The 21,714-nt window shown below is 47.6% G+C and overlaps 1 protein-coding gene and 1 long non-coding RNA gene across 4 annotated transcripts in view; one reads left to right on the top strand and one right to left on the bottom strand.

The window, feature by feature from the left end:
* The window catches only part of LOC105196220, a 103,696-nt gene that overhangs the window by 71,494 nt on the left and 10,488 nt on the right, over window positions 1-21,714 (top strand). The window lies entirely within an intron of this gene.
* The window catches only part of LOC120359574, a 173,214-nt gene continuing 155,568 nt past the window's right edge, over window positions 4,069-21,714 (bottom strand). Inside the window, exon 2 of the long non-coding RNA XR_005576359.1 lies at window positions 4,069-5,723. This is a non-coding gene — a long non-coding RNA (uncharacterized LOC120359574). The remainder of the gene's footprint in view (window positions 5,724-21,714) is intronic.

The following is a 21,714-nucleotide window of genomic DNA, read 5'->3' as shown; positions in this document are numbered from 1 at the left end:
TCCCTGAGGAGCCGTATTCTACGGTCTTCTCCGTCGCTGATGTCCCGAGAGAGAGAAGAGGCCGAAGCCAAAAGCGTGCGCGAGAGATTTGTGTGTGTGTGTGTGAGAGAGAGAGAGAGAGAGAGAGAGAGAGAGAGAGAGAGAGAGAGAGTGTGTGTGTGTGTGTGTGTGTAGGGTGGCCGCGGAGATGAGGCCGATAGAGCACGCCTTGATGATCCTTATCCACTGTAGGCGGCCTGACACCCGATGATGTGGACGTGGGCGCTTAGGTGCTTGAACGACGGTAGGCTAGGAGTCGAGTCGGTGGGGTTGGAGCCTCCCTTCCACCCTACCTTCTCTAGCCTTCTCACCGACCGATATACCCATCCGATAACCCGGCAGCGCGGCAAATCGCGATACGTATCGACCCCTTTCCAACGACCGCGCGCACGCCGACCTCCTTCACTACAAATAAGCTCCCGAACTACTTACCCGCACTCGCGGTCCCATCAGGGAAGCCGCGCGGAGAGGCATGAGGATCGCTGCTGTTCCCCGTGGGACTCTGAATTTGCTCTATCGCTCGCAATAGCTACTACCGAGATTACCTTTCTCTCTCTCTCTCTCTCTCTCTCTCTCTCTCTCTCTTTCTCTCGCCGCGGAATCGACGGTTATCCTTCAGGGTTTCAAGGAACGACGTGATTTCGAATGATTATCGCGCGAATTATAGCTGATCCGGAAAGGAGAAAAGTTGAGCGAATTAGACGCAGTTAGAAGAGATTTGCTAACAATCACATCTGACCTGCTCTAAAAGCATTCGTTTATGATTATATTAATAGTATAATAGAAAATAATTTATTATTGGTATTTATTATCACGATTATTCTATATGCTTTATGGAAAAATCGGAAATCCTAAATAAATTTAATTACTGTTTTTATTGCGTCTTACATAAATAATATATATTACAAATGTATCAATCGCATACTCATTTTTCGCTATTCGACAACTTATAAAATTAATTTTAAAAATGTCTCGAAGTTCGTACTTTAAAGACTACTTGCATTGTAGCGGAATCTATTGCATAGTCTGATGACTTTAGAGTAGTAATTTGATATTGGGAATAAACCTTTGTGCTTCCAAAATTTCAAACACTCGTCTCTATAAACGAATGCTGTTATTTAAAATCACATAACAGAGAAACGCATTTTAAAAAAATGCATTTTTCGTTATTTCAACTCTCTCAATTGTTTTAATTAATATGTACCACGTTCCATATCGCAAAGTTACAAATATTTCCAAAGGTCCAAGTTGCTTGCTAGTTTTCAAGCAATACCTTTCTGTTTTATATCGTAAAATATATCATATCCTTCATATTATTGCCGTGGTGATCAAGTCTCTTCCTCGATGTCGCGCGATTGTTCGATTCCCCCAGGCGATCGGCCTTTCGAGTCGACGAGTCAGTGCGAAGGCTCACTAGAGCATCCGGTACACGTTTTCCTGGCTCCCCGGGGACGGCGATCGTCGGGACCGAAGTGAATGCAGCGCGCGGGAAAGACGAGAACGGCGGGAGAAAGAGAGGGAGAAAGAGCGAGATAGAAACGAGCTCTCGAGTGAAACTCCTCGCACCCGGTATCCGGTATCCACGGCCAATTAGCCGTGCCTCTCTTACCACTTCGGCGTTTCTGTTACTTTCTTTGTTATCCGCCGCTATAAACACCACCGAGGGTGCTCCACGGTACGCACGCTGTATCAATTTATGGACCGTGGCTACCGGAAACGTAGACCGGCTTCCCTCGAAAGTGATACTGTCATCTCTTCATCGAGGCCTCGTCGAAGGTTCGTTAGACGTTCCATATATTTCGACGAGCCATCTAGCTTTTCGTGCACCACGCGAAAAGTGGGCTTTCAACGTTCTACGTTTGTCAGAAAATAACTTTCTACCATTTGTCGGAAAACCTTACGGCGCGGCGTAAAAACATGTCATTTTTAGAAAATAAAAGCGTCGGCAAATACTTAACGTGCAATTCAGGCTCGGTCACCCCTTTTTCAAAAATCGTTTTACAGAAATCGTAACCCGAGGATATTATTATGTCATACCGAGATACGTTTGCACGAGAGCCATATATACGTACATGCGTAAATATTTTATTGCTCGCGCACACTTTAGAACCGCCGTTCTTCGACGTAACCCGAAATCTCTATTTATGGAGCGTCCGACTGTGGCTGCATATGGCGACACACCGCCGTACGTTCCGACATAATAGGAGCTCGAAACGCGTAAATCGTCGTGTCGCGTCGCGTCGTTCGAAGAGGCTTGCCTAATCCCATCGTCAAGTCCCCGAACCGACCCGTTTCTGGCCATAGAACGCGGTGCCAGCATAGACCCACGAGGCCGGGGATCGTCGGCCTTGGAAAAGTGGCGGATCGTTTATACCGAGGGTGGGCTCCGGGTGGGCTCTCATTGATCGTGGTCAACTGGAGGTCCATTGTGCTTCCTCTCACCGCGTGGATTTTCGGCAAATGCCGGCGCCCTTTCCCCATTTCCTGCCCAACAGTGCCCGCAGTTTGTTTTGTCAGCCTGCACGTGACCGGGGCCGGTATTAGGATTCTAGCTGTGGGTCTGGCCGATCGGTCGTCGGTCGTCGGTCGTTCAGGTTGGTCTCTTCATTAAGGCAAGTAAATCCCGGCGCGCGGTGTCTTTCGAATCTTCGCCCGGGCCGGCGGTCGACGCTTTGCGTAGCGCGCGTCGCGACCGGAATACATTGAAAGGCTGCGAAATGCCAGCCAGCTAGCCAGCCAACAACCAACCGGCCTCGGCAGTTTCCGCCGCAAACCCCGCCGCGACGACGCGCGGCCATGTGCGTAGGCGAGTGCGATGCCCGTGGCGTGCTTGTTCGTCGAACTAATCACTCGAGCGGCGCAATTAACCGCGCGTTTATGGGTCGGGTTCCGCAATAAAACGCGCCGCTCGAAAATTACGGCCGGACTGTCGCGATTATTCCGCTGCGCGCGATTATCATCGCGTCGATTTTTTTTTTTTCTCTCGTAGGTGAGAGAATGCGTTTTCGATGGAGCGGGGATTTTCTACACCTATCCGGAACCTATCCGGAACGATCGCGTTAAAGTCGCTCTCTCATCTTCTTCGTGGAACGATTATTGCCCCCCCCCCTCCTTTTCCGCCGCTAATCAAATCGATATTCGATAATACCTTCTTATTCGACACTTTCGTGATGCGAGAGAGCATCGTGTCCTACCTCTGTATATAAAAAGTGTTATCGCGAGACGGTCTGCAATACGTATAAACGATAAACGCGCGCCGGTAGTTATCGGGCCCGAATGTGTGGTTCTCGCCGTCGTCGCCGCCGCCGCCGCCGCCGCCCGGAATTATCTCCCTCGACAGCGATATCGATTGTCCCGTCAGATAGCGCGCCGCGTGAGTCGGCACTTCGTCGTTCCGCTTCTTTCCTTTTTGATCCACCGGCGGGATAAGCGGGGCCGGGCCGGGCCGGGCCGTTCCGTTCCGTTCCGGACGAACTCACCATCGCGACATGATCGATTTTCGCACCGCGCGACCGCTCCCGGCGAGATATTATTCCTTCCTCGGCGTGTTGCGGCGACGGACCCGCGCGCGATCGATACGCCCGACGATCTGTCGCCGCGGAACGAAACGGAGCGTCGAGAAGGCGCGCCGTAATTTTCTTCGACTATTTAACCGACCGCGACGAACTTTCTTCGAATTCTCGGGACACACGCGGTGCAGAGCGGAGAGCACAGCAGCGGCAGCAGCAGCCGCCGGCTGGCTGGTTGGTACTTGGCCCGCCCCGTTTCGCTCGTTTTCTTTTGCAGCCAGCGTGAAACGAGCGAAAACTCGCCGCGCCGGAGTCACGCAGCCGGCGATTTTAAACGGGTCTACTACGGTCATCGTAATCTCTTGTCGCGAAAACACTTTGTCCCCGAAATATATCTATTCGCAGCACTCTGAGAAAGTAACGAGTTTTACTTTGATGCTTGAGCTTTCCAAAAGCGGTATTTTATTTCGTTCCTAAATATGTCAGGAATATACGATATTTTTGTTTTCGTAATTAACTCGTGTGAATAGGTTACTTGGAGTATTTTTTTATACTCCAGTATGAAAGAGAAATAAAAGTCACGTCAGAGCAAATTTATTTTATTGATCCAAAGTCCATACTTTCACTCGAAGATTTCGAAATTCGATTCTACAATAGAAACAAGTTACGACGCACACATTCATAGTACGGAAACTAGCTAAGATGTAGAAAACACGCCCAGATAATGATTTGCATTACAAAATCAATCAAGTACAGTAAGCAGTTAGAAATAAATTTAAAATATTAAACCTCCACGCGTAGGCAATCTCATATTTTTACTCCACAGAGTCTGGATATTTTTGTTCAGACGAATTCTTTTTGCTGTTTTAGGAGTTTGAAAACATCTAAAAAAATTCATAATTATTATTCAACATTTTTCCTGCAAATAGTTATTTAACTCAAATGTTAAAATTTTTATTTAATAAAAATTGAAATTTGAGTAATGAAATTTGGTATGAAATTGCTAAAGAAGATCTAGATTGCCTACGAAGGTTAATATGTACGTTTGAATGAGATATGAGTTAAAAAGTTATTATTATCAACTTATATATTAATATCTTTATGTCTATACGATATAAAAAGTTTATAATATTATGTTTCTACAAATGTTTATTTTTATTATAAAAATACTTTATATAATTTTTATATATTGAGTTAAAAAAGGTATATGACTTTTGGAGAAGTAAAACTCGTCTCCCTGTTAACGGAAGAGTTTATATCAGTCTGGAACAATTCATTGAAATTCAAGAACAGTATATTCAAATTTCTCCTTTAATTAATTGTATAGAGCAATAGAGCGTAAAATTACAGAATGAGAATTGCTGTCTAACTATATCTCATTACAAGAAGCATCTAATCGTCGAATATCCGATGCAGAATTGTGTTAATCTAATGTGAAGATCGTGATTGTATTTTAAATATTTCTTCTTTCTTGAAAATCATAGACATAATATTAATTTTTTTTTATTAATCAAAACACAGAATGATTATACATGTTTGTTATTCTGCTATATAATCTTAAAGTGTTGTTAAAGTGGTTCCAATATCATTCATCGAAATTATCCAAAAAAAGATTGCATAAAATTTTAAAGATCAAGGTGCATACTTCCGAAGCATATCGTCTATTAAAATTTAGTCGAGCGATTAGTTTAGAAGCGCAGCTATCACAGAGAAATTATATATATATATATATATATATATATATATGTATATGAAGAATTAAACGTATTCGCACACATAATAATTAATATACTACTAATTAATACCTATTGCGCGCGCTGGTTGAATATCATATATATTTCGAAGCTTTGTGTTGGTAGATGAGATTTCGTTTCATCATTTGTGAATTAATAAGCAGAAGAAATTACCAATTAAATGCAGCGATACTTGTGTCGGATCTCGGGAAGCGATTTCTGCGACCGGTCTTTCGTCGTTATTCACGCCGGTGGCGCTTCCGTTCCATTCGATCCACCACCGGCGAGTTCGCGCGAACGAGTTCCACGTAGGGCGACGGGACCATCGATTTCCAGGCGGCGTCCCACGGTGGCGATGGCTGTGGCGGTGGTGGCGGCGGTGGTGGCGGTGGTGGCGGCGGCGGCGGCGGCGGCGGCGACGGCTGCGGAGGTTCGTGGCGCCCTGAAAGAAGTCGGAACACGGACATTTAAATCTAAAAACGGCTGGCCGAAACTCCCGACCCCGGGGTAATTGGAGGGTCGCGGAATTTGTTGCTTCGCCGACGTAGTTTGAGGGAGAAAGGGAACGAGAACGATGAGAGAGGGAAGAGGGAGGGCGGAGGGACGCTAAAATACGAGCACCGGTTAAACGCGGGCGGGCAGGCAGGTAGGAAAGCCGGGAGAGAGCGAGAGAAAGAGCGCGTGCGTGTTTGTATGTATCCGTGTGAAGAGAGAGAAAGAGGGATAGAGGATGGGAAGGAGAGGGAGGCGGGACACAGAGGAAAGGAGTGAAAGAAAGAGAGAGAGAGAGAAAGAGAGAGAGGAGAGAGGACAAGGAAAACGGCGGAAAAAAGAGCAAGAGAGGGACAAGTGGCCGACACGATGAGGAATCGCAGAGCGTTTGCGAAGTGAGAGCGTACTTGGGTAAAACGGGCGCGCCGCAAATCCGCCCGCGTATAAACGAGTTAAAGCGCGGAATCGTCGTCGGTGGCGGTAACGACGACGACGACGACAACGACGACGACGATGGCGGTGGCGGCGGCGGTGAGGATAAAGAGCAGCGGAATGGAAAGAGAGAACGAAAGAAAAAGAGACGAAAGAACGGGAAGCGTATGCACGAACCGAGCGACCGGCTGTGCGTCCGGGAAGAGCCGGTGTTGTACCGACTATCCACAGCCGGTCAGAGGCACAACAGCAACAGCAGCAGCAGCAGCAGCAGCAGCAGCAGCAGCGTGGAACATAGCGAAATGCGCTGGAAGAAGGAAAAGCGAAGAATACGCTCTCGCGCTATCCAGCTTACAAGACAGAGACAGCGAGAGACGTAATAGGTCGTAGACGCGGAGGTTTGCGTGTAATTGGATTCATCCCCTCGGCGCTAAACGCGTCCCACGTTCTTCCGCCCTCGTTCTCTCCTCTCCGACGTTCCTGTTGCTGAAACCCTAGGTGCGAAACCCGCGCTGCTGTCGTCCTTCACCCCCAACGACGACAACATCTCCACCCTCCGCCTCGGCCGCCTCTCGACCAAATTAACCCCGCGCTATCGCGAGACAGACGACACGAGGGAGGGGGAAAGGAGGGAGGGGCAGAAGGGGGCGGCGGGCGCAAAAGCCTCTCCGCCGTCGCCTTCGCTCTTATCTTCTTAACTTTTCCGCGGTTGCGCCCGCCGGCGTCCCTCGGCGGCTTTCCGTGTTCTCCGCCCCGCGCACGTTCCGTCGTGTCTACTTTAACGTGCGAAATTTCCAACTTCCGCCGCCACCGTCAGGTCGTAAAACTCACGGTAGCCGCGGGAGTCCGGTTCTAAGCAAAGAGCTAAAGAGGGAAAGAGAGAGGAAAAACTAAGTGCAACGGAGAAAGGAACATCGCGTGCGAGCGAGCAAGCGAGCGAGCTCGACAAGAATAGGGCTTCGTGACGCGTGGTGCGAGAAAGAAACAAAGCGGGTACGTGTGCGTGTTGCGTGAGCTCTAGAGTGTGTACACTCGGCGCCGCGCCGAATCGGGGCGGATGTAAAAGGTTATATAGCGCGCGACCCACCTTGGAACCGCTCGTGACCGTTCCTCAACGTGAACGCGAGACGCGCCGATCCGTGAATGATGTTGGATCGTTGTATTTAAAGGCTCATTTCGGGGTCCAGTGAACCCCGAAGTTGGGCACGAGCGAGTTTTCGCGTCGCTCGTTCCTCATAGATCGCGCAATACTCGGTGTCTCATTTGGTTCGCCAGCCACGAGAGACATGCGGCCCATCAATGATGAATATTTTCTGTCTGCGCGCTTTTTGTCGGTACGTGACAACGATCACGACTGATCGGTTGAATCAGAGAGACACCGCGAAATGCTAAAACGCTTCTCGATTGGGGAAAATCCGATAACGATATGAAATTTCGAAATCCGAGAATCAGCATGGAGTTGGTAATTAATCTTAATCACGAAGAATATTTTCATGCCCGGCGTTGTATAAGTCGAAGCGAAGTAAAAACGAATGTTTGCCTATAGTTTGTTGCACCCTAGCGAACTTCCGACTACATTCGAATACCCGTATGCTCCTCGATTTCTATTGTAAAACGCCGCTGGATCTGTGGTCGAAGGCAACGAGAGTCCCTCTTTGAAATCCGAACTGGCGCTGAGAACGATCAGTCTGAACGCTTTCCAAACGATCGATTCGAGTGAACGGGCGGTACGTGATTCTCGGGTGGTACACCAGGTATAATCATCCTCCCGTTCGCGGGACCATTCGGTGGCTCTGGGCTTTTAGCGGGCCACGATCGGCCAGCTGGTATGTCGTTGATTCGCCGATATAGGGAAAGCTAAACCGGGGAAAGAGCCGAGCGCGGTGATACAAAGAGATTTGGGAAAAGGGGTTGTAAAAAGGTGGGGGGGAGAGAGAGAGAGAGAGACAGACAGACAGACACTATCTAATAAAGAGAGATGGCTGAAGAATGTAGCAAGAGAAAGAGAAAAACTGAGAGATGGAGAGAGTGAAACGCGAAATCCAGAGTTTAGCTCCTGAAACATGCAATGGGGCTCTGCCCGGTTCGGCTTGGCCCGGCTCGGGCCTCGTGCTCGACCCTGCCTGGCCTACAGTGCCTCCTCCTCTTCGTCCTCCCTCTTGCCCCTTCGTCACCTCCTCTTCTGCAATTTCCAACTCCTCTTCCTTCTCTCTCGCCAGAATGCCGAACGCGAACGTCTGGTTAATGAGGCGCACGCACACACGCTCGCGCGCACGCGCAGCGTGCCCTCGTCGCCGTTCCCTCGAGTCGCCCCGTTGTACCCCTTGCCTTGCCGCCGGTCTCCCTTCCTTCAACATTACCCTCCGCCTCCGCCACGCCGCCCGCTTCTTTCTCCGTCGCCGTTGCCGCCGCCACCGCTGCCGCGGCCTCAAACACAATGCGCCACGTCGCGCTGCCTAGGCGTCACGGTAATGACATACTCCCACATTCATGCGCGCCGTCCGATATCGCACCATCTACTAGTAGTGGCAGCGGCAACGGTAGCGGCAACGGCGGCGGTGGCAACAGCATCCGCGGTAGCAGCTGCAACCGGCTGCCGCCAGGAAGCTACCGCGAATGAGCGACGCGGCGGCGAGAGCGAGAACGGTGATTGATCGCGCCGCAAAATCGCGCGCGGCTATCGTCACACAGTCGCCGACACCTGCGCGACTGACATCACGAAAGGACGGACGTCGCGATTTTTCTCTTTCTTTTTTTGTTTTTTCTTCTTTCCTTTCCGAGAGAATTTCTAGACCCAGCTTATTTTATATGCGATAGATACAATAATCGGTCGACTTCGCCGAATCGCGAAGTAGAACGCACGTAGTTCATCGCACACGAGCAGTAGACCTGATTAGATTTCGTCGTGCTCTGAATACTAAACAGAAAACTTATACACGGGGAAAACCGGAATTTTTCAGAATTTAAAAAAGTATACGTTCCGGTTTGTGGTGTAAACAATTGATTGGCCAAAAACGTGAAAACATTTCGCGATACTCCTCGACGCTGCAGACTCGCATGTGGACGCGCGTCGAAATATCTCTCTCTTGCGCAAAACGGGACTTCCCCGACGATAGGAAATAAATACGTATAGCTAAAAACGAAGGCGACCATAGAGCTCGGTGAACTTTAGGTACTTAAATCACTGCCGTTTGGGACGGCCGACAGCCGAATGGCCGGAACGTCGATATCGGAGGAAAGCGTTTAAAATCCGCGGAAAGATAGTACTTCAATCCACCGATACTCAGTACAGGTCGATACAGGTCCTGGATTCGCTGGAGGGACCGATATTCCCGCGTGCAATCAGATATCGTGGTACCTAGCAACAGCTACACACCGGTGACGACGACGACGACGACGACGGCGGCGGCGGCGGCGGAGCAGAATCATGTATCGATGCAGCTGTTGGAGGATAGGAAGCTATTCCACGGACCGTCTCTAATACGCCTGATCTTAACGATGAAACAATCAAGATCGAACGGTCTCGCAGGAACAAATAGCCACGATCTTACCTTCCTCGCCAGATAATCCTGAAATAAACGTCCGTGGCGTGCGCATTGGGCGACTCCAGTTTTACCGGTTTTTTTTTTTTTCTCCTAAGATATCTCGCTCTCTTCACCGAATCCCATTTTTGTGCCATTAACTCTTGATCGTACATCAATAATTTTAACATCGCCAAGTAAGCCCGGGTTCTGACGAACGAATTAAAAAAATAAATTACTATTTTTTTAATTATTATTCGCAAAAGCAAAAGTGTTATGACTCCAGAATAAGGAATAGAGATACGTTTCGGAGTACATCGTAATATGTATATAAGAACACGATATATATGATAATGTCTCGGAATCTTTCGCTGTTTTCTCACACAGTCGGACTGCGGTCGGATATTCTCGTTCTTGCTATTTTTTTCGCGGCGGCGATGAGCGGCAACATAAAGGGCGAGATAACGTTGGAAAGCGGAAAAACAAAGCGCGCGCGCGCGGCTACGAGTGCCGCGCGGCGAGAGGCGCGAGTAGGAGAGCGAGAGAAGGAGAGGAGCGGGAGACGAAGAGGGGGAGGAGAAGGTGGAGAGAGAGAGAGCGGTACGCATTGCGTGAGCGCGAGCGCGCGAGTAGATGGATAGCGAGGCCTTTTGTGGAGAGGAGGCGCGCCGCGCTACGGCTTTTACATCTTCCGAGCCGTTTCCATCAACTTTTCAAATCATGCGCGAGCGAAACCCCCGTACCGCAGTACCGTGCCCGAGAATCCGTGTCGGTACGTATCATGCGACTCGCCGCGCACGCGAGGATCCTCTCTCTTTCCCTCTCACTTATCCCCCCCTCTCTCTTTCTTTCTCTCTCTTCCACCGTGCTGCGAACGTGTAGCAGCTACCGTTTTACCGGAGAGGAGAGAGATTCGAGACCGGAGATAACGAGATATAGGCGAGGCCGCTTGCTTTCTGAAGCAAGCCGCAACTTGGACGCATCGAACACGCCCGATGATCGCGCGCGTCTGCTTTTTCCCTATTCAGACGTCGACGGGATATTTCCGGACCGCGCGGTGTTAGCCGCGCGGAATGCGCTCGTGTCGGATCCGATAATGGTCGCGTGTGCTTAGGCGAAATAGAGAATCGACGAAAGATTCGCTTACGTATCGGCCAGCTCGTTTTTTTTTTATTTTTATTCCTTTTCTGAAAGCGTTCGGATTCTGGCGCGATTTTTCTTAATTTTCCATATGAGAGACTTGATACAGATTTAAAAGTCCTTTGAATGATGGATTGCTAGAGCTCCGGTAGTGAGTAGAATATTCCGTTTGGAATGCTGCTGTGGCGATAATGACGATAATTATATTTTCCACCGATTGTTTCACGCGCATGTGATTTCCTGTCTTGCCGTTGGCTGCGGGTTTTAGGTCTGATCAAACTCGGCGCGAAATGATATTAATGCTGTAATTGATTGGCGCCGTTATAATAAAATGACATAAATGAGAGCAACTTCCAGCCAGGTTTCACCGTTGCAATATATTACACGCGCGTATGTTCACGTACACACGCGCGCACTGACCACGCATATCATAGGTTTATGATTGCGCGTGGGATGACTCGTACCCTTTAACCTCGCGATAACCGGGTGGATTACATTTGTAATTCAGTAATTAAAACGAAGATTGATAATAGAAGACACGCTTCGGACTCTTTCTACGTATTTTTTGACAATTCGTGGATATTATTAATTTTACGAAATCGTAGAAGTAAATCGGCGGAAGATAAGAAAATGATACGGAAATGATACATTCGTAAATTATATTCTATGAAATGTATATAAAAAAAGCACTTAAAAATCTTATTATATCACGCACAAAAAATAAATTCTTAATTCACGTATATTTTTATTCTTGAATGCTATTTGTTTTTATTCAGGTATGAAATGCTCTCTTCAATTACAACTGTTCACTTGCATCAATAATAAATATATCTGTACGAATGTTTCATTCTTAAGATCGTATTCTCGTTTCTAATATCATATCGTTCTCACGACAAGTTATCAATCACGTCATTTGAAAGCCATTTATAAGTTTTAAGAATAATTTATTGTTAATCGAAGATTATTTGTTCTTGGTGTTATTCTAAGCATAAAATATTCTTGGATCAAAGCATTTATGCATTTCTTTAAGAGTTTATTTTTTTTTGCGTGATTTTGTACAGGTTACTCTCTCACTTTCTCTTTAGATAAATTTATATAATGTATTGCACATTGTATACGCAATATATTATAGTTTATCTAGATTCTTTCAAGTTATTGCGAAGATTATCACGAGCGCTACTTTCCGTTGATTAAAAATACTGACAGGTGCCGTTAACACGGTACGGCGGAATATCGCGATGCGTAATCAGACTCGCGCGGCTCTATCACTCGGAAATCCACTTCTATCGAGCGCGCGGGAGAGGGAGGACGGGCAGGCGAGCGGGCGAGCGGGCGAGCGGGCTCGAACGGTTCGACGAGCATTCTCGCGATTTACGGCAATAAGGAATTATTAGCCGGAATGTCTCGCTGGAGAGACTCCGGGATTACACACGTACGTTCGATGGGAAAGCATGTGCGACGCGGCATCGGCGCGGGGAGGGTATGAGGCAGGGGATGAGAACACCATCGAATTCGAAGCGACGAGGCTCGATGCGTGACACGGTAACGCAAACAGAAATCCGACACGCCAGGCGGACAGAGAGGACGGACGCGGACGGACGGACGGACGGACGACGTTGGGGGTTGGGAGGGTGTCACGAGGGGGTTGAATCGGGTAGACAGACGGCGACAGAGAGGACGAGCGCGACGCGGGGGCGGTGGACGAGACGGGGCTTATATCGTTCGCGTTGACTGCGGATCGTGCTCTCTACCCCGTGGTCTCCGGCTTCCAATGTCGACGAGGGTGGAAACGCGAACCCGTACCACGCAGTCGAGGTCCTCTTCTCTTTTTTAGCTCTTTTTTTTGTCGCTGACCATAGGAGGACACGCAAACACGCGCACGCACTCGCTTGATGAACGAGAGAGGCGGAGCGGTAAAGTGTAAGAGGGAGAAGGGGAGAGACGGAAAGAATGAGAGCGGAAAGGACAGAAGCGCGGTCACTTCCGTAATACGTTTGTCGCCCCGCCGGCGTTTCCACGTAAATCGGGGTTGAACAACGGAAACCCGTCCCTCGTGATTCGCTATCGACGGGCTTCCTGGGAAACCGGCCAGTTGCCCAATGACTTTGCTTCTAAGTAAGATGATGCAAAATTGCACGCCAGTGTGGACCTGATTTTATTACGGTAGATGTGAAATGAATTCTGCGTAGCCAATTTTCAAAGATCAATAGAAATTAATTGTTCCGTTCTTATCTGAGATCACGCCGTAACATTATCGACATTGAAAACCATGGCGTTTGATTTTCGCATTAACAGCGTTAGCTCTGCAAAGAATTGAAAAATATTATTATAATTTAAGAAGTATAATTGTCTTATAATTTTTCCAAGTGATTAAAAAAGTAGTGGAACTTTTGTTTTCTTTACGTGGGACGTTATTTTGATATATAGATGTGAAATCGACTTTCTCACCCTTCGTAAATATAACCAACATATAATAGAAATTCAGAAAATGTTGATTCTGCAAATTGCTCTTTCAATAATTAAATTCTGTTAAAGCAATCTTATTCCAATATTTACAAACTCATAACAAGCATCTCATAATTAAATTGAAAAAAACAGAAGGAGTATTCGTTGACATGTATCATTTAGAATAGCACTTGCAATATTTATCTTTCGATAGCTTATCATATATTCAAAATATTTCGAAATATTTTTATGAAACTCTCTCTCTCTCTTTCTCTCACTCTCTCATGTACATTCATTTTGTGGGGTATTGCGAGAAACCACCGCGTTACCATAAACTTTCAGTCCTAAATGCTTCAGCTCGAAAGGAATCATGGATTTCGTATTCGGAAAGTTCCTGGTACTGTTCCAAGATTGGCGAACTCTTCCGTGCCAGACGCGGTCTAGGAGTTCGCGACCCTTGCTTCCGTCGGCGGATGACCCCATTGACTCCTGCAAATCATTCTAGTAGTGCCTTTCAAATTTTTTCTGATCCAATTAGCATTTTCGATTGCATCCGTGAAGCAGACATTTTTTCGTTCCGACGATATTTTTAACGTTATCGACATCTCAATTACCACCATCCGCAATAAAAAATTAATTATAAAGTATAAATGATTGTCTTCATTGTTACATTTAGCGTATTACCCATTTGTCTAAGTTTGTTTTATCGTAAGAAGTAAGAAGTTTTTCGTACGCTTGATAGAGATATTGTACAAAGAGATATTTACTAATCGATCGCCGAATATCATATCGGTCAAATCATCGATTTCCGATATTCAGCCGCTAATTAGAAACCGCAGACCGCATTAGCATGGCGTTATTATTTCGATAAAATACATAAGGAGTAGAAAATTATAAATAAAATTGCTGGTAATTTGCGATATTATCGGAACACGTTTTTAATCGATCGAGAATACTAAATTGATTTCCAATATAGAACCGCTAATGAGAAACAACCTCTGAATCGCCTCGGGAAATAGCAACCTTTCGATAAAATAGGTTCATTGAGTAGGGGAGAGTATAAATGGATGTTAGTGTACTTAGGCTTTTATCTTTCATCGGGACATTCTTAATCGACTGTGCGAACGCTATATCGTCGTCCAGTCGATTCACATCGATTTCCGATACCGAATCGCTAATTAGGCTCGATCGGTGGGGATTAATAATGCGTTTTCGACGAGACATATTGAAGAAATAGAAGCGTAGACGCGCATCGCTGGCGAGCCGCGTTTTACCTTTTAGCCGAGACACGCTCTTAATCGACCGCGAATACTACATCGGCGCGGCCACACCGGCATCGATTTCCGATATGGAGCCGCTAATTAGAGCCGGCGGGCCGCGCCGCGCCGCGTCGCGACGCGACGGTCGGGACGGCGCGACGGGGTTTATCGCATTTCCAGGCGTCGCTGATATTATATTAGCCGGCCTGATCGGACGACCGCGGTCGTGGAGAACGGTCTCGGCATAACGCGGTCTCTCCCGCGTGATTTAGGTTTCACGCAGTGTGCGTCTTTCTCTCTCCGTCTCTCTCTCTCTCTCTCTCTCTCTCTCTCTCTCTTGCTCTCTCTCTTCCTGCTCTTTCTTTAAGCGCGCGCTTTTTACAGCGAGGCTTACGGGCCGGTCGGTCGGTCTGTCGGTCGGCCGCCGGCCCGGCTCGCCGCGACTCTTTTCACGCGCTCTCGCTATCCCCTTCTGTCCCCCTCTCGGAATGTCTCTTGCTTTAACTCTGCTCTTCTCTCTTTCTTTCTCGGCCTCTCGTCCCGTATAATGCGCGGCGGCGGCGGCGGCGGTAAGCCGGCTGGCAGCTGCCTGCCTTCCGTGCAACCAGCAAGGCTATAGCGGCCCGGTCTGGCCCGTTCCTCCACGTACGGCTCTCCACGCATGGAATCTCTGGAGATTCTCTCCTCCGTCTCCCCAGCGTCTCTCCTCATCCTCATCCTCATCCTCCTCCTTCTCCTTCTCCTTCTCCTCCACCTTTCCATCGCATCGCCGTACCGTCACTACTTCGTCGTCGCCGCTACTTCTACCAGTGCTTGCTCTCGCTCCATCACACACACACACACACACACACACACACACACATCGGCACGGTGGTATCCTGCTTTCCATCTCGCTCTTGTCTCTCCTCTCTCTCCTTCTGCGTGCATTCTCTCTCTCTCTCTCTCTCTTTCCTCGAACATAGATATGGAGAGCCTCTGCGTGTGTAGTATCTACTCGTGACTTCCAGTTTGTCGCGGACACCATCCTCGTTCCTTCGCTCGTTCGCTCTCGCTCTTTCGCTCGCGCCACGAGCTTCCCCACTCGTGTATCCCTCTTCTCGTTCTACGTCGCGCCCCCCTACGCTCCGGCTGTCCCGCTTACTCTGTTCCGACACCGCAGGCGGCTCCGAGCGACGCCTGCGCGAGAGCGAGGGGAAGCTTGCTTGGTGAACGCGAGTGTGAGCGGGATGGAGCGCGGTGAAGAGGCAGAGAGTCAGAGAATGCCGAAGTTTGGTCCCCGCGGCTGCTGCCGCCGCCGCCGCTCGCCGCCGTCGCTCTGCCGACCGGACGGACAAGTATTGTCCGGATCCCGTCCCGCTCCGGGCTTAGGGGTCCCGTTTGAAGGCGCAGCTGGGGAGAGGCTCGGGGGGGCCCTCCCGAGTCAGATATGAATCTTTGTGCTGGGAGGGCGGCCCGCACACTCGACGGCTAACGGCGGGGTGGCATCCGTCCTTAGAGAAAGAAGCGGGGAAACGAGGAGACAGACGGGGGGACCACGGCGACGAGCTCGTGTAATAATTTATTCCGTTTAGGCTCCCTGTCAAGTCTCTTCGACGCTGGATCCGGGCCCTTCTTCTCCTCCTCATCCTTCTCCTCCTCCTCCTCCTCCTCTTCAGCTTCTCTCGTCTGCGCGATCTCTGCCTTTCTCTCTCTTTCTGTCTCTATCTATCTGTCTATTTCTCTGCGGCTCCGAAGGGCCCGCACGCGCATCTCATTCGCGAGCGTATATACGTATGATATCGTTATGGTCTTCAAGCGCGGATACGTTGCTCGACTGAACTGTGTCCGGTATCGGTACCGGTACCGAGGGGGTACGCATACGTCCGACGATCTTTTCTACATATCGGATTCAGATTCTTTATTCGTCCCACGACGACGGTCGATGCGCGACGAACACTGGGGGGAATCCGTGACAGACTGGAAGCTAGGAGATAGATGGAGGATCGTGATCTCTCTTCACGTGTTGAACGGAGGAGGGAAGAAGGAGATACGAAGCGACCCCGTGCTTCGTTTCACTTCGCGTCAGCATGACGGTACCAAAAGAGAGAAAGAGAGAGAGAAAGAGAGAGGAGCAAACAGCCGATAACGCGACGTCTCCTCGTCGGGAATCGCATGACAGTTAAGCGTGACCCCGCTCGATGCGATTTAGAGCGAAATAATAAATCCTAGTGGGAAAGATTATATCGTAATGCGAAATTTAAGTACTCCCGTATTTACTATTTTTTATTAATTATATATTGTGCGTAATATTAATTACATAAGTACTATAATCTATCTGTCTTAGATTCGATACGAATTGAGATATAAATGTTGATAGAGAAGATTCGTTACGGCATAGCTGCATTAGATGCGGTTATTAGTTACATGACGTTAAGTAGAGAGAATGCAAATGAAAAAATTCAGGTTGCACCACTTTTTCATAAGAACCGTGAGAGGAACCGTAGGTCCGATAGGACGCGAGAATGATGGGTTAAATGCTGATATTTCGCATCGTCATTGTGATGGTACAAAACGTCACGATGAAACGTAATAACGTTGTAATAAAACGCGACCGTTCGCTCACACGCCACACGTCGGCTTGACTTTAACGTCGCGTTCATCTGACATTTCGTGACACCGGGTTACGCAAGCGTGATACTGCCCATCGGTTATAATTATTCGACCGCCAATTAAACGTGTTAGAGCGCCGGTATTTCGCTCATTCATTTTAGTCGCGAGACTTGGACGTAGCATTCAACATGAGAGACGCTTCGTCTGTCAAAAATAAAGCACAGTAATCTAAATGCGCGGAGAAACATCTGAAATGCGCCTCTCAGATTCAGATTCACTTAACCTTAGAGTACTACTCATATTTTTCTGACATTAACACCACTCTGAACAAAACCCACATAATTACAAATTTTTTACGTTGAAACATTTTTTTTTTTTTAGATTTTTTGTTGTATTTTATAGGTTTTGCAGGTGTTAGAATAACTGAATTAACACTATTTTAGATTAATGTAAAAAAATTTTATCAAATATTATTTTAAACTCAAAATTTTAATAACAAAAAATTGTGCTAGACTTGAACTAGTACGTGGATGAAAATTTAGCAATCTAGGGGTAATACTGTCGAAAGTTTAGACGACGTTAAGTGTTTGCAAGTGTTGGAGAATATGTGACAATTACAGAATCCCGTACACAAAACAAATATTACCACACAATTGATGTGTTAATTAGTATCATGCATCATGAAATTTCTAAAGAACGAAACAACAGTCGATACTGACAATGTATTATGTTTATTCACATTTCACAAATTGCCAACCTTCTTGAGAAATTTTGTTTTAACGAAGCTCTCATCATTAATAAAAAAAAAGAAAAGAAGGCGTTCCTACTATCCTTGTTAAATTTTGCAAAAACTCTCGAGTTTCTTGCGCGATTTATACTCTCCGACGCTAACAAATCACCTTTTAGTACACGAGTGCTAGAGTGTTTCTATAAATTGCCATATCCTAAAAACGAATGTTGGATGAATGGCAGACTTCCGCATGCGGAATTACAAAGGCGATCATTATCGCGGCTGGTACAATCTCGTCGAAGCGTTCTTCGCGAGAGTATTTCCGGGGACGGGCGGACGTTCCGGTTTTCCGTCGGACCGTCCGGTTAGCGAGCGTGCCGGACGCGGCTTTTCGGATGATTGGCCGCGCGACCGGCGCGCGCGATCGGTTTCCGGTCACGGGCCGTCCCAGATTCCAGGTCGACGCGCTGGTGTGAGTTGCTGCCTGCCTACCTCTCTTATCGATTCGCGCGCTTCGTCGTCGCCGTCGTCGCCGTCGTCGCCGTCGTCGTCGTCGCCGTCGTCGTCGTCATCGTCGTCGTCGTCGTCGTTGTCGTCATCGTTAGCGATGCGATGAGGAGCCACTCGGACGGACGGCTCTCGGGACGACGAGTGGTTTTACGAGTGGACAGTTAGGGTCGGCCGAGAGAGCGATGAAAGTTTCCCTCCCTCGTGTTTCCGCAGAGGGGGACGGGGAGTCCGACGGGTCTTCTCCCGCGTCGCCGTACCAGACTATTCCGGTATTCCAAGAAGGTGCCGGGACACTTTCTGATAGCTACGATCGCGATAAAGCGGCCTCCGTTACTGGCAAAGATGCTGGGAGTAGAATTTTTAAAGGAAAACCATTTTCTATCCCTTTTATATCGGCTGAAAATATGATATTAGGATGAAGACTAATCTAGTGTTTAGTTTGAATTATGTTCATAAATAACATTAGTTGCATTTTTAATGGTATCGATTTTAAAGAAGAAATTTTTTTAAATATTCAAATAAGACGCACGCGCGTTAGCATTTTAATAATCGCCGTTAAGTAAAGTGTATTCTAATGAATGGTCTGAATACGAAATACTTTGTTACATTTGGTCCTAAGATTTTCGAGCGGCAACGAAAGCCCTTTGTTTTCATTTGTTTTAATAAATCTAGTAAAACTTAGAAATTTTTCGTTAAACAAGATAACTGTTTATATGAAAGATATTAAATATAATGGAGTTTTAGAGATTTTGGAATTCGATATAAAGAGGATAAAGTGGATGCAGGAAAATGATTCAGTTAGAATAGGCGATGCGAAGAAAGTTCCGCTCGCATTTTTCTGTATCGATCTGTAGCGGTTTGTGGGTGTAACGCGAGTACGCCCGGAGCTAATGGGACGCTTTATGGTGGGTTTGACCTCGATAACGCGGTTCGCGGGATGTACCAAGAGAGCGGACGTTATCGGAAAAATCCACAGTCGGCGCTTTTGGATTTAAAAAGCGCGAATAAAACGGCCGCGAGGAAAAATCGTGGACGGTAAACAAAAAAAGCCGTGATTAGCGTAGTGCGATTTCATGGGAATCGGGAATTGTATTGCCAATATATACGCGCGCGCGCGCGCGCGCATACACACACACACACAAACACACGTGTATATATGAAAATGGCGCCAATCGTGCACTCTTCGCCTCCGCAAGCGCGATCGATACACTTGTTGTAAATTATCCCCATGCTCGGCGGCTCGAGTTACCAAAGAAGCCGTGGCCGCGTTGGAGAAGTTCGAAATTGCTTCGAAACGATTTTGGCGGATGGATTCGATATGCTCGATTCAAACCGACATCTCCGCCCCAATATCGAAATCTCTTTCTAATATCTCCCTTTAGATTATAAGAGTATTGTGTCGACGAAATATTCCAATAAAACACATCGAGGAGCGTATTTTAAATCTTCCATATGCTTAAGTGACCAATGTCATTCACAATTTATACAAAGTCTAACTATAGTCATTGTAATCGAAAATCATAAAAATATGTTTTTTTTTCCTCTGGATTTTGCTGCGCTTTTCATTAGTTTTATTTTTATGACGTATTGCATTTCAACGTTTTATCACGTTAAATATTCTCCATATAATATCAAAAGTTTTGACTTGAAACGCGACCGTTATACGTCTTTCAAAGTTTTATAGGTTTATTTGGAAATATTTGTATAGATTTATTTGGGAATAAATTCTTATCTTTTCCAAGATAGGATAGGCGGAGTAATTAAAAATTCTGCAATTGCGAGAGAAAAAAAAAGAGGGCTGCGTATCCGGGCGTTATATATCTAATTTAATCGTTAATCGAAAATTCCACAATCACCGCGACACAATAGTCGGAGAAATGCTGTAATAAACCCGGATTCTGCTTCCGGCGAAAGGACGACTGCACGAACGGAACTATGTCTCATCGCATCTCTTTGTTCCGTCTTTCCGATTCCGAATACTTTTTCTTCTTGGATACCGAGATATGACTTGGGTATCTTTGAGTCGGAGCTTTTCTTCTCGCGGATCTCCATTCCTCTCGTTAACACAGCTGTCTCGCGATCCTTCTCTCTCTCTCTCTCTCTCTCTCTCTATCTTTCTCGCCCCCTCTCTCGCATTGTCTTTCTCTCCTATTCTCCCATTCCTCTTCTCGCGCTGGCATCCCGCGGCACTCAACAGGGGCCGGTCGTTTATCTAAATGGCTACTGGGTGGCCCGGCCGACCGTGTCCCGTCCCAACAAACCAAAACTAACCCAATCACACGCCTCCCGGGCTCCGGCGCGCCGAAGAAACGACCCCGAGGAGAGCTGATATCCTAAGCTCGGTGATTGTCGTGCCAGCAAAACTGCGCCAGGATTTCTCGGTACTACGGTCAGGCCTGTCCCGCCTGTCTGCCCGTCTGCCTGCTCGGGTCGTCGTATCGCCATTGTCGTTATCATCGCCGCTTGCCGGGTGTAATGGAGGTAATCCGACCTCGTTGAGAGAATATTTAACGGTCGGTCCCCCTGCCCGCGCGCGCGCATACACGAACGATGCCGTGCTACTTTCCCGTCGCTTCCTAGTATCGTTGTTATGCAACGTTACGACGCCACTTTGGTACTGTTTCAATAGCCGGGGCTAGTGGAGCGGTCGTCCTCGGCTCATTGATACGCGCTCTCCGAGCGAGACCGAGAGCTCGCGCGGATTGTATTTTACAGCCACCGCGCCCGTGACGACACGTGACTTTGCGGATCCGCAGTAAAACTGTCATTTAAATAGTAACCACCACCGTCGTACCGGCGACACTTCTAAACTTATCCATCGTCGAACGGAGATGGTAAACGTATTGTCGTGAAAATTATCGCGCCCATTTCGAATTTTCTGCTGTCGTGATCGTGCAATAGAGGCAGACGGGCAGCGTAAAATTTTCCATCGGCAAATATATGTAATTACCTATCGCGTTGAAAGAAACGGTTCTGGGAACGTATCTAGATTACACAGACGTCGATTAATGCTGAATGTATTATAATATTTTAAACATCGCAATTACACAGCTCGCGAGTATTAGCTGAAACGGTGAAAACTCACGCGCATCGCATCGCGCGATGCCTGTATAGCTAGTTTAGATAGCTCGCCGATATCTCGCGAGAGCGGAAACATTCGAAAGTGCTCAGTGCCGGTGACGATTACCGTCCCGAGCTCTCCTCCTTCTTCAGTGCTTCTCTTTTCTCTCATCGCGCGAGTGCTCCGCCTCTATTATCTACGCCGGAAGAGGAAGCGATTCTCGTAGACCACCCGGTACGTGACTTTTCTTCCCC

This window comes from Solenopsis invicta, chromosome 14, assembly GCF_016802725.1.
Source record: "Solenopsis invicta isolate M01_SB chromosome 14, UNIL_Sinv_3.0, whole genome shotgun sequence".
NCBI lineage: Eukaryota > Metazoa > Arthropoda > Insecta > Hymenoptera > Formicidae > Solenopsis > Solenopsis invicta.
This window is presented reverse-complemented; position numbering and strand designations above follow the sequence as displayed.